We start from the raw sequence: 12,840 nt of genomic DNA, 5'->3' as shown, positions 1-12,840 counted from the left end.
GCTCTAGAGTTTAACTATGTGCTTTTGATCTATGCTTTTTGTTGCAGCTTTCCCATGCCGTGTAGAGTGAGAATTAAGCCCACAGGTGTTACCGAAACAAAACCAGATAACAAGGATACTGGAGGAGGAAAAAAAGACCCCTCATATTTCATGCTGTACTCTTTGAAATTGAACTGCTCCCATATGTTCTAAATGAATTACTGGCAAATAGTATTTAAAAAGTAAGTTGAAGAAGCTTCAGGAAACCTACACATCCTTGTAAGGAGAAAAGCAATACAAAAACACTGAGTGTTCTTTATGCCAGATAGTTTAGTGTCTAAGCATTTAAAGGTCAAAAAGGTAAGACAAATGGTATAAAGAAAGGGAACTTATTTGTTTCAATCATGTTTGACTGTCAGAGTTCTCTAAATACTTTATCCTACTCAAAATATATAATCTTTGTTTTTTAGCTTAGGGAACACGTAAAATCATGAGAGCTTATTGTAATTTTTAATGATTTGCAGCTCATTTAGCTATAGTATAATTAAAAATTGTGTTTGAACTCTCTTATGCTCTCAGTAAGGACACGAATTTGGAGCAAAATTTGCATAATAACATTTGCTTTTGTCGATGTTCAGAGCAGTAATATAATTAAAAAGGTGAAAGGCTTAAGAGATGATGGTTCATAATGTACTTATTAAAACTCTGATTAAAATAAAATGTCTGGGAAAAAAGGATTAACCAGCTTTGGTGTTTCATTTTTGATTTTTCTCATTCTGTGTACGGTAGCAGATGACTCAACAGTGCTGTAAGAGAAAAAGCACTACAAGCTACTGCTGCTTGGGCAAACCTATTCAACTGGAGTTTCTAACAGCTGTTCCCAAGCTTCATTAAGGCTCATTATAAATTGTCATGTAGCACAGAACTTGTATTTTTGGATGATCTGTGCACAGCAGTAAAGATAAAAGTCTATCTTAAGGCTGCACTAAACAGAACAGAAGATGGTACATATTAAAAATAGATTACTGAAATTCCCTAATTAGCTAGCACAGCCCTATAAAAGCAAAGTACAATCAGTGAGTTTTAAAGAAGGATGGGGAGGAGTGTCTCATCTATGGATGGACTCTCAGGCTTGAGTTTCATAAGCTCATGAATAAAAATTATTTACCAACTATCCTTTAATACTATAAGCATCTTTAACCACACATTCATGTGCTTTTATTTCCCCAAAATCTAATGTCTAGATGGTCTGTTAAGAATTATTGTCACATCTGTCTTATCCAACAGCAGAAAGGGCAGTCTAATTTTTGATTTAAACTGTGCAAAATATCTGATTCTAAAGTGATACATTCAATGAATTTAAGTGTAGAGTCTAAGCAGGGCTTCAAATATTACTACTACTACAAATGTTATCTGACTTTTGGAGAGGGCAGAGTGGGGAAGGACAGTGACAATAACACAGCTCTCAATTTTGCAGCATTACAAGTGGATTTCCATGTCTCACTAAGCCTCCTATCAATGACTAACAAAACATTGGTCCCTCTGTATTTTGAATAGTGGGAGATGTAGATGTTTTGAAGACAGTGAGTGTGTATTCCACAAAAAAGTGAAGGGGGGCATGTGGCAAGATCAACAAAATTACTCCTCTTGAAGAGAAATGATGTGGGAGAAGACTCAGTAGTTCTCTAGCTGTTTTAACCCACCTCCCTTCCTTGACGGTGCTGTGCAACATGAGGATAATGCCATTGCTAAAGTGATGATTCAGTGGGAAATCCTGATTCTTTTCTGCATATGCTGCCAGCAAGTCAAAGGGCAGGGGGTGAATGACACAGGGAGTCACAGGACAAACTTCTCTCCAGTGGGTGTCCCTCATTCTGAGAGGACTGAGCAGGATCAGACAAAAACGAACCTGTAAACAGAATTTCTGCAAATGCTTCTGCAAGTCCAGCTGGAAATCTGATCCCTCAGTGTTTTGAAATTTACCAAGAGATGCACTATTTTTTTTTCAGTCTGTTTTTTGGTGTTTAAAAAATCCGAGGAAAATGCTATATCATTCAAGAAGAATTGTCTACATTTTTAAAATTAATTTATGTTTAAAAAAAAGAAACATTCTAGATAAAATGAATCTGGTGCTGATGGCCTGTGAAACAGGCATCATGTAGCAAGAGCCTAAAAATAACTATTTCCAGTCCTGCTGATGTTCTGCCTGTAATGCACCAATACTTATATTGAGAGTTGGGTTCTGATGGGAATAAGAGTCTGTTCATCTTCATAAATTAACTCCTCCTCTTGTTGCTGTTTTGATTTCTGCAGGTATTTTTTAATCTCAGTACTCTCAGTGCCCTTAATCTGTAATTATGCAATAGGTAATTTCACTAGCTCTGTTCATTTCATTAAACTGGTACATTACTTGGTATAATAAATAGGCTGTTCTCACTAAGGAGAGATCATCTAACAGGCAGAATGATGTCTTTCAAGGCAAGACTGAGATGCACCATGGTGCCTTCTGACAATAAAGGCTATTAGAATCCAGTGTCAGCTTCCTCTGCATAAAAATTTGCCCCAAATTGTAATATTCAGTGAGTCAAGTGAAGAAAAGAAAATCTTGAAGTACTGTCTTCCTTCTGTGCAACTAAAGCTGGAGGCAAAGAGTTTCCTTTCTTTTTGGAAATGATGCATGGTGGAACGTCTCTCAATGAGAAGAATATCTGAAACAGATGGAGGTGCTGAAACAGCAACCTGACAGCTGAGGAGAGCATAGGGATGCAAGACACAAAAGGTGAAAGTGCTCTGTGGAGAGGGCCTGAAAAGGTCCGGAGGGGAAGAAATTTCCAGCAGGAAGATAAAAGGACACAGAGAAAGACACAGAAGAAACCACCAAGTCAGAGGAAAGGCAATATATAAATACCATCAAGGAAACTTTTCTCAAAGATTACATGAGATGGGGAAGGCTGGAAGGGAGAAAATATGACAGAAGAGACAAAGACAAAACAAATATTTTGTTGTTCTTGAAAATCTGTTCAGACAGAAGTTGCTTCATTTATAAAGAATCTTCTCCAGGCAGTTAATTAGCTTTGTCAGTCAGTTGTCGTAAAGCAGATTATTGAACTGTTTCATATTTGAAATTCTTTAAACTAACGTCTTGACATTGCCAGTAGGTGTGTTAATAATCTGAAGACATGAGGAGAATTTATTAGCTTTGGTGTGCCTGTCTGTGAAATGTAGTAGAGAGTTAACTTCATATTATCCAAACACAACTTGAGCTTTCTTCTGAAAGGTTCTAATTGCATTTTGAAAATGCTATTAGCTTACTTTGAGGTGGCAAATAGCAGCTTCATGAGTCTCACATGGCCAAAGAGAAGTTTGGAAAAGGTAAAGAATTAGCATTATTATTTTCAGCTAGGAGATCCGAGCATTTTCTGACATGATCTGAGGGCAATCTTAAGCTGTTTTGATTGCTGTCTAAATCTGAATTGGGCTGAAAATCCGTTTTAACTGTTCATATGGATTTATCTGCTTGGCATGGTAGCCTTTTTTCCTCCCAAAGTCTTTATTCACCATAGCGCTGTTGATTTCAGCAATATGTATATTTTACAGGAATGTCTGTTTGTGTGCAGCTTTATTTACTGTTTAGGTGTTATTTCCTGTAATTTTCCTTTTCTCCAAACTAATAAGCATGTAATCAATATTTTATTTTTAACATTCTCATCAGCATTTACATTTCTAGTAGTAAGAAAAACCCATCATGTCTCACATGAATTGTCTTTGCCATCCAAACTGAAGTTTGTTAGTTTTTTCATTATTTAGAATGTAGTGTCCCATCCCATCTCCCTTTCTGACTACGGACTTAGTCTTCTTGACAGGCTGGTCCCTGTTTCCTGTGCCTACTGCCAATTGCTTTGGCCTTTAATCTCTTTGCTAAATTAGTCCTGTAAAAAAAAAAAATCAATTTATTCAATTTCCTGAATTTTACTCTATTCCATTCACACACTCATGTGGTTAATGTTTAAGTCTTGTTTCATATATCTTCTGAATTTTAGTAATTCCTCTGTTCTGTGGATTTCTTATTGAGAAAAGCCATCCCAAAGAGACCTTTTGGTCCAGAAGATGCAAAACACATGCAAACCCTGCTTAAATCCTACAACTCCTGGAGCATGCCTAGAATGGCCTTATTCTTCAGGGAATTTAACTCAAATAATGATATTAACTCAGATCACACTGTAGCATGTACAAAGTAATGTTTTTATGAAGACTTATATGTTGCCCAAATTCACATTTCTCAACCTGTTGACCATGCAGTGGTCACAGCTCAGGAGCACACTGTGACCCAGATTTTCTCCATTCCCATTGAACAGAATCCTCTCTTGTATTTCCAGTGAAATATTTTATCATACTCTAACCAGTTTTATAGTGTCTGATCCTTGAAGAATAATGATGTGAAAATGTTATGAAGTTTTCCGTTCGTGATCTCTGGCTTTGCCTGGCAGATGGTGGCAATGCCTGTAGATCATTCTTTACAGAGCAAGCAGAGCACAGCTCTGCCAGCTTTATCACACTGTACTTCATTTATCACACTGTACTTCATGCTCATCTCTGGCCAGCTTCCTGCAGCCACTCACAATTAATAGTCTCAGAGTCTCAGCTGTGCATCTAACATTCCAGACTTTAATCTCCCTTATCATCCATCTTACCTCTACGTACCTTGCATGAGTAATAATTAACCTCTCATTTTCTCTTTCTCATCCCCTTTTGACAAAGCCACTTATCTTCTATCTTTTAGGTTTTTTTTTCATTTTGAGAATTTTTGTAAAAATTCCTTGTCCTCCTCCCAGATTGCTCTCTACACATATCTGTCTTTTGTCTTGCCTGCACATCTCATTAGCTTTTGGACTTTGATCAAAGATCTGCTCAGTTCATAGTTGTCATTATAACCGCCATTATAATTTTTACAGTATTATCACTTATTTCATTTTCACCTGATCAAACTGTATAATTACCAAGTATGGCAGCCTTTAACATTAGAGATGTTGTGCACTGAAAAACATAAAACATTTTGAATATTTCATTTTGAGGGGAAAAATAGTAATAATAAAAATCTGTACTGTAGAGAATGAATGTATTCTTACAATACATGTAAAAATATCTGCAAGAATCACACACTGATATTTTAGGAGACTTCCTTGCAAAATGAAGGTTTGTAATCATAGTGTTTGGGAAAAAGGACCACTGATTGCAGCTTGGTCCAATGAATTGTCATGCAGATTTTGTTAAGAAACTTCAAGGAGTCTAAGATTTTATTCCACATATTTTAAAGGGATTTTCAGTATCTTTGCACCTCAGCCTGAACAATAAATGATAGTATTATTCTGCAGAAAAGGTACCCCTGAATTTCTTTTTCTGGCTAGAATTTTAAGGACAGATTAGGATAAAATGAATTTTTAGGCCTCACTTTGCAAGGCTGCCTGGAGTTCTGATTGCCCAACTTTAATGTTAATAATTTTGCAAAGTTTGGTCTCTCTTTTCTCTGACTTTGGGGTTACAGCAATTCTGGCCACTGTTGCTACTGATTTATTTGTAGTTGCACCAGTCTTCTTGCTCATTCTGTTAACAGACTGTGATGTTAATGGCACATACTGAAGTAATGCTCAAAAAACCACCAAACAACAAACTATTGTGTTCCCTATAGACTGGGTATAATTGAATAGTGGGAGAATTGTATAGCATTGGAAAGCAAATTGAGGGCTCATGTCATTTGGTCTCTTTCCAGAAAATTTGCTTGCTAATAAGAAAAGATCTGCTGCCTACCTCTGGCAGGGTCTCATAGAAGAATCTGAAGAAGAGATGGGCATCAGTTAAGAATAGATAAACAGAGAATTCCCAAACCAAAAAGAACCTAAAAAAGATGATGTTTATCTTCTTATGTTCGCAAAGTGTGAGGTTTCTCTGATATTTAGTAGAGAGTTAGTGTTAATTCCTTTGGGAATGAATAAGTATCACTAGTAAATACTAATCCAGCAATGCATTAATTAATGACATGTTGTTGCCTGATGTCAGTTCTTTATGTGAATAAGTTTCATTTGTATGAATTCTTGGCCTTCAACAGATAGCCTGGATTTTTGACAGGAAGAACCACTTCATAATTAATTGGGCTTTTTTAATGATTTTGGTAGTATGATGCCAAGTATAGTTTATATATTATTGTAGTAGCCAGCAGATATAATTATTATAGTTAAAACTGGTAAGCTATGCCAATGCAGGCCAACATTCTCTATTTTCAAGTGGTAAATTCCAGCATCTAAGTAACAAAAATATGAGTCTCATGAGAGAACTTCATCCTGCAAGAAAGATCCAATGAATCTTAACCTGAACAGAACAAAGCAATGTTTTGCAAATAGTGATCTAGAATGACCTTAACACCTTTCCAAACCCACCATGCTTTGACACTTGGATTCATCATTAGCAAGCTAGTCACATTAGCATTATATACTAAAGAGACGGAGGATTTGAAACATTGTGGGGGTCTTTTGCTTAGATTGACAAGGTTATATCTGCACTTCCTGTCCGCCTAGGTTACACCAGTTGTGTTGTCAGAGTCCTTCATTGGCAAGGGACTAGAGATTTAAACTACTAGTATAGTTTTAGTTGGGAAAAGGATGTTTTGCTTCAAGACAAGTTTCTGTCCATACTGTATTTATTAACTGTCTTGTTATAATATCTTTGCTACGAAAGACCCATCAAAGAATTCTTGTTTTGTAACATGGAGACATCATTCTTATGGATATGACTGTCAAAGGTTTTAGCATGCCAAATCTTTGCAGACCTATGGACAGCTTAGAGGTTTGCTCTTTTTCTTATCTTGGAGGTAAGATAAAGTCTTACCCTAAAAGCTGTGATGTTTTGCAATTTGCTTCAAAATAATCCCTTGAATTTACAAAAGAGATTGGTATGTCCAATAATGCAGAAGCAAATACTAGAGCTGATCAGCATTTCTGGGAATATTTTAAAATCTTGTTCGTACCTTATATTTTTATTCTTATTTAAATAGTTTTTCATGTGCTAGGAGACATTTGTTCCAATGCTTCAATAGGTATTTTTTTGTGCATTGATTTCTTTTTTCCCTCTCTCATTATTTTAGTTGAAGGACCCAATTTTGGTTTCAGGCCTTCCGTTTGCAATTAGATCTTGGACAGTTTGAGAGCTGGAGCTGTCTAAGTCTCTTCAGAGCTGTGGCCTTAGAAACTTCAGCTGTCTTTCAGAACTCGTGTGGAGTGTGAATAAGGAATGTGTTTGAAAGCAAATATGGTTTTCAGCTGTCGTATATACTATAGCATTATTAGAGATACTCATGTCAGTTCCAGGTAATTCCTTCTGGGGGGGAAATTTGCTGACAAAGTCTGGTGCTTTTGATGCTGTCGATCAAAGTGGAGCTCAGCTGTTTGTTTGCATCCTGCCTTGTTTTGCTACTTCCAATTTGTTTTCGCACTGTGTTCTGAAGGGTAGTTCTGAGGTCCTTCAGTGCTTGGAGAACCTGTGCCTCCAAGCATGTAAACCATGAACCTGCTTTCTGGGAGCCATGACTCTACAGAAGCATTTTGTGCCCCTCTTGAGTCCACTGAATCAAAATGAATCAGGAAGAAACTTATTTACATGCAATTTTCCCTACACTTTAAACACAAACATACCCATCTGCCTGAAAGAGTGATGCTGACAAAATTCAGTGTACTAGGACATAAAAAGAGAATACTGTAGTAAATCAAAATATATTCTCTGACTCAGCATGAAATCTGAAGACTGTAATTCATCATTCTGAGGACAAAACCAGCTGATACAGGCATGTTGTTGTGGGTTGTTTTGTTTTTTGTTTTGCCTTTTTAAGATGCTTTACTACATATACTGACTGATAAATCAGAAAACCTACATGTTTTAAGTGGCAGATGTTCCTTAAATAGAGTTAGGTACCAAAAGAAATACAAAGATATTTTGGGGGCTGGCAAAATTATAGAACTGGTATAAATTCAGAGCAGTAGGTATTGAAGGGCAGTTGTAATAAATTAGGGTCTAAGTTTATGGATGGAATATAGTATAGGTATAGAATTTTTAAAATACACAGTTATGGGTACAGTAAAAAATACATTAATATTACCTACTATATATAACTTCAAACTAATGTTTAAAATGCCATCCATGTATATATATGTATGTACATATGATAGAAAGATAAGTAAAAATTAAGAGTTTTTTATATATAGAGAAGGAGCATACTAAGGAAGAAAATTAGAGATGGTTTATCTATCCTATATAGAAATTATTGACGTTGTTTTTATGTATAGAAAAAAAAAAACCAGAAAATACAAAAAGAAAAAACAAGAGCCTACAGAGTTTGATAAATCACTGTTTGTTTTGTTTTGACATTTGATGTAAGCAAAAACTTTTGGAACCATTCAAGCCCTTCAAAGATAGAAAGTGCAAAGCTAAAAGTTATTGATTCATAGAGAGCATAAACTGTAGGTCACTTATGAATCATGCAGATCAATAGTAAGTGTTGGATTATATTATTTAATTTTGTGCCTAAATTATTTAGAGACAGATTTCAGAAGTGGTTCATTCTTCAGTAGGACCAAATATGAAATCTCTCTAATTCCCACATGTCAATGTTTAGTTTAATTTAAAAGTTTTCCAGAGGTCTGAGTTGGAGGAATTCATTGGAAGCTGGGGACACTAATTCAGCTGAGCAAAGATCCTACTTTGGGGTGAGACAGTTTAGCATGTACAGCCTGCAGGAGTGCACGATGTGACCGGCTTCACTGATTAGGTAGAAAAAGCTGGCCTGGCAACCTGGGCACTGACATGGATGTGGAGAGATCTGACAAAGTTGTCTGGCTCAGATAAGGATCCATTTTTCCTCTTGAGACCTTGAACTTCCTTGCATACCTAAACAGGTAATGCCAGAAATTCATTGAGTTTGGATATGAAGTCCCTGGACTACCCTGGAAAATGTTTTTGACCATGAAGCACCCATCAAGTCTAGTATTACTGGTGCTGAACAAAACCCCGAGGCACTTGGCTGTAATGAAGTTGAAGAAGCACCTTGTGACTCCAGTTTAAATTGCTGGAATGCAAAAAGAACTATTCTGAAATAAATCTGAGGTCAACCCCAAGAAAGATATCCACCAAGTAATTTTTCCATAGGAAGGACTCTGTAAAATTGTACAAATAAACTAGAGTCATAGTATATTTTAATTTTAATAGAATTTAAATGCAGGCAAGTTTCTTCTTTTATTACTCTTGAAAGGACAAAAGAATTTTCTTTTTTTTAATCGAAAAATCATAGAAGTGCTGAGGAAAGGGGAAATTCTTTAACTTCCACCGTGTTGAGGAAAGGGGAAATATTTTTTAATTACCACAGTGCAAGGAGAGTTGTCCATGACACATTTCTGTAGCCATCTAATAGCTTCTCATCTGCATCCTGTGTGTGATTGGAGAACATCCTGTTTCAAACATCCAAACTCAAATATTTATGTTCACTGTTTACAAAGCTCTCAGTTGTCTCTTTCTCTTAAATCCTGAGTGTGTGTATATTTACTCTTCTTGCCTAGACAAAACCAAACTAGGGGCTGGTTGCTGTGCTGGCTTACATCTAGGCAAATCTGTATTGTTTTGGCTTTTAAAATTCTCCAGTTATGAAATTCACTAGAAAACTTTTCAGGTGTTTGAATACATCATTTACAAGAACTTAGGTGAAAAGTGTTTGGGAATATGTTAATTCAGTTTTGAAACTTTTATTCAATCAAAATTCTGTTAATAGATTTTTAAAATGGAAACAAAACTAAATCAGCTTGTAATCATGCAATATTATGACATGAGAATTTGAGAAAAGCATTGCATGCTGAGATATTGGGTTAAAAAGTGTTAACAACCTGTGTTTATGTGGATTTTTCATGTTGAAGGGAATATATTAGAGCACAAACTATTGTAGGAGTCTCATCGAACTAATCAAGGTACATGCTCAGTTCCTGCCATACTTGAAATAAACACTATGAGCATTTTAGTATTGGTATTAAGATCTCGTTATGAAAATTTATAGAATGATGCCTCTGTCCGAATTAAGATGCAAATGAGACCATATACCAAAATCAATAGTATGGGTGTTATTTAAAATGAAATGAGAGAGACAGAGAGAGGGAAAGAAATAGAAATAGAGAAGAGGTGGGGGGAGAAAAAGAGAGTGACAGAGACATTTATTAGAAAACTTCACTACTCTGCAGATCCCAATGGCATCCCATGGATGCTCTCCATCTTGGTGCTGAGGGTCCCCCACAAACACAGAGCTCAGTGGGTTGGTACACGCTTGGGCTGGGTTGGAATGCCCAGGTACCTGCCCTGGAGGGGACAAATCATTGTGATCTAATGACAGCCTGGTTTCAGTGGAGGGAGGGGAGAGTGGTTCCCTGTGGGGCCCGGCTGGAGTGGGTGAATGGCTGCTTTGGAAGGGGCAGGCAGCTGGCTATGGGACCAAGATCAACATTTCACCAATGCAATACTCTATAAAACTGTCTCTGAGCTGGCAGGTCGAGATGCACCTACCTGCTGATTTCTCAGGTTGATGTATGTTCCTGATCTAATTGAAAGCATTAACCTGTGTGTTGAAATCAGAATTTGTTTTGCTAGGTGCCTAGGCAGTGGTGTGCGTGTGGAAGAGTGTGCTGCTTTTTAAGTCTGAACATTTTACAAAGATGCAGAAATACAACTGTTCAGAGACAAGGCTGGTGTTAAGCACTTGCTGAAATGCTTATCTAAATCAAGACGTGGAGGAAACTCTTTAAGATATAGCTGGTACTGAAATTTTCCTGTCTGGTTAGAATTTGGATCTAGGTTGATCAGAGATTGGAGATCCTTGTGTGTGGCAGTTTTTTGTTCTCTGTCTTCTCTTGGCCAGACAGGAGACTAAGATGTATCTACATTTTCCATCTAACTTAGGTAAGACAGGAAGTGAGAGGAACTGAAAAGTAATCCTCCATTTGGAAATGCCAGATGTGAAAAGAAGGTTGTGATGTTTACTCAGGATTTTCTCCTTGCCAAAAGATACTTACATATAGACGATTAGATGTCCCAGCAGCATATGATTAGAATTTGTGATGGCATTTGGATGTCCCTTCTAGACCTAAGAAACTTAATGTTGCCTCTGGCTTCTGTGTCATAAAATTTAAATTAGAATCTCTAATTCTTTCAGAGTGCCAGAAATATTTTGTAAACAGTATTTTGCAGTGAAAAGCCTGGGCTTTTGGGATCTTGAGAAGGATATATAAAAAATGGAGGAAATATGAACTGCCTCCTTAGCAAGTTAACTCTATCATATTAAATAAAATGTAGTGAAAGTGAGTAAGACCCAGTGCCATTAAACAGAGATCTCGGGCTTGTGTTGCAAAGTGTAGAATTGTCTACTCTAAGTATATATGCAATATATATATATATATATATATATATATATTTCATATATATATGAAATATATATGTGTGTTCAAATACATACTAGCCTTCAGTAACGCATTTGACAGTAAAAGTAATTTCCTAAAATTTTTTACTGCCTTGTGTAGAGGTTTTGGTTTGCTAATTGTTCGATTTCCTGGCTAATGCACCAATTATGTAGTGGGTCCAGTGTTGCCTAAACACCAGTGCACTCACTGGAATATATTTACTCATTTTTCTGCTGTGAGATGTATTAGGAGAAGGAAGGTAAAAGAGGCACAAACTTTAAAGAGTACAAATAAAACTTTACTAACAGGAAAAAACTTTAAGAAAAAAAATCCAGAATGGACCCTCACTTCTCCCGGTCCCACACCTTCTTTTCCACTGACAACGTAAGAAGACAAAACTTGGGACTTTCAGTCAGTTTACCACCTCCTTCAGTCTACTTAGAGAGAGGAGTTCCTCTTGCTATGCTATGGAGACTTTTCCGTAAGAAACAGTTTTCTCATGGCTTAAATGTCACAGCACATCAGCCACCCAGGAAAGGAAAGTCTATTTGCAGTGTGAAAAGTCCTTCTCATGCTTTGCAGCTTTCCCACAGCTGCTTTTGTGGGCCATGCAAACTCATTGGGGTGCTATTTTAAGGATGAGCAGTTCTAGCATAAAATAAAAAGGTTCTCTTCATCTGTCCCTGGGAACAGAGGTTTTGCTATTACTATCCCAGGAGCCAAATTTCTCATCTCTCTCTGTTCAAGTTTCTCACTGGATTAAAACAACATCTACTTGCTTCAATACTGGTGCTTTAGTTCACAGTTGGGTTAGAACTCAACATTCCCCCAATGCATTTCTATGAGTTACAGCGGAAAAAAGAGTCTCATATATCAATTATATCTTCTCTATAATCTTACAAAAAGAATTTCAGCCTAAGACTAAGGTAGGCCCTCAATCTCCTCCTGTCTAGAACTTTTACTCCTTGTTCACTGACCTTAGAGCCCCGTGTTGTTGCCACCTCTATGCGTCTTCACCGTTTCTTTTTCCTAGGAGAGAATCGGTGTTCTTAAATTAATTTGTTCTGAAGCTTTATCAATTGAAAGAGTTTTTAGAGTTCTGTACTGTTTAATGGTTGAACTCACCCATGCTCCACAATCGAGGAATCGCTGTCTTTTGCTGCCGACCACGTTGTCCTTCCTCGCTGGCACTGCACAAGCCGCGCTGGCTGCCGGTGCCATCCTGCGTTTTCCCTTCATGCCGGGTGCCAGGGCAAAGAAAGAAAAAACTGCTGCTGCTGCTGCTGCTGCGTTTGCCCTTGAGTCCACAGCACAGCCAGCTAAAAGCAGCTGAGCAAAGTCTATTGCGTCATGCCAAGACAGCCGTGGCCATGCGGTGCCGTCCGGC

This window comes from Lonchura striata, chromosome 4 (genome assembly GCF_050655825.1).
Source record: "Lonchura striata isolate lonStrDom1 chromosome 4, ASM5065582v1, whole genome shotgun sequence".
NCBI lineage: Eukaryota > Metazoa > Chordata > Aves > Passeriformes > Estrildidae > Lonchura > Lonchura striata.
This window is presented reverse-complemented; position numbering follows the sequence as displayed.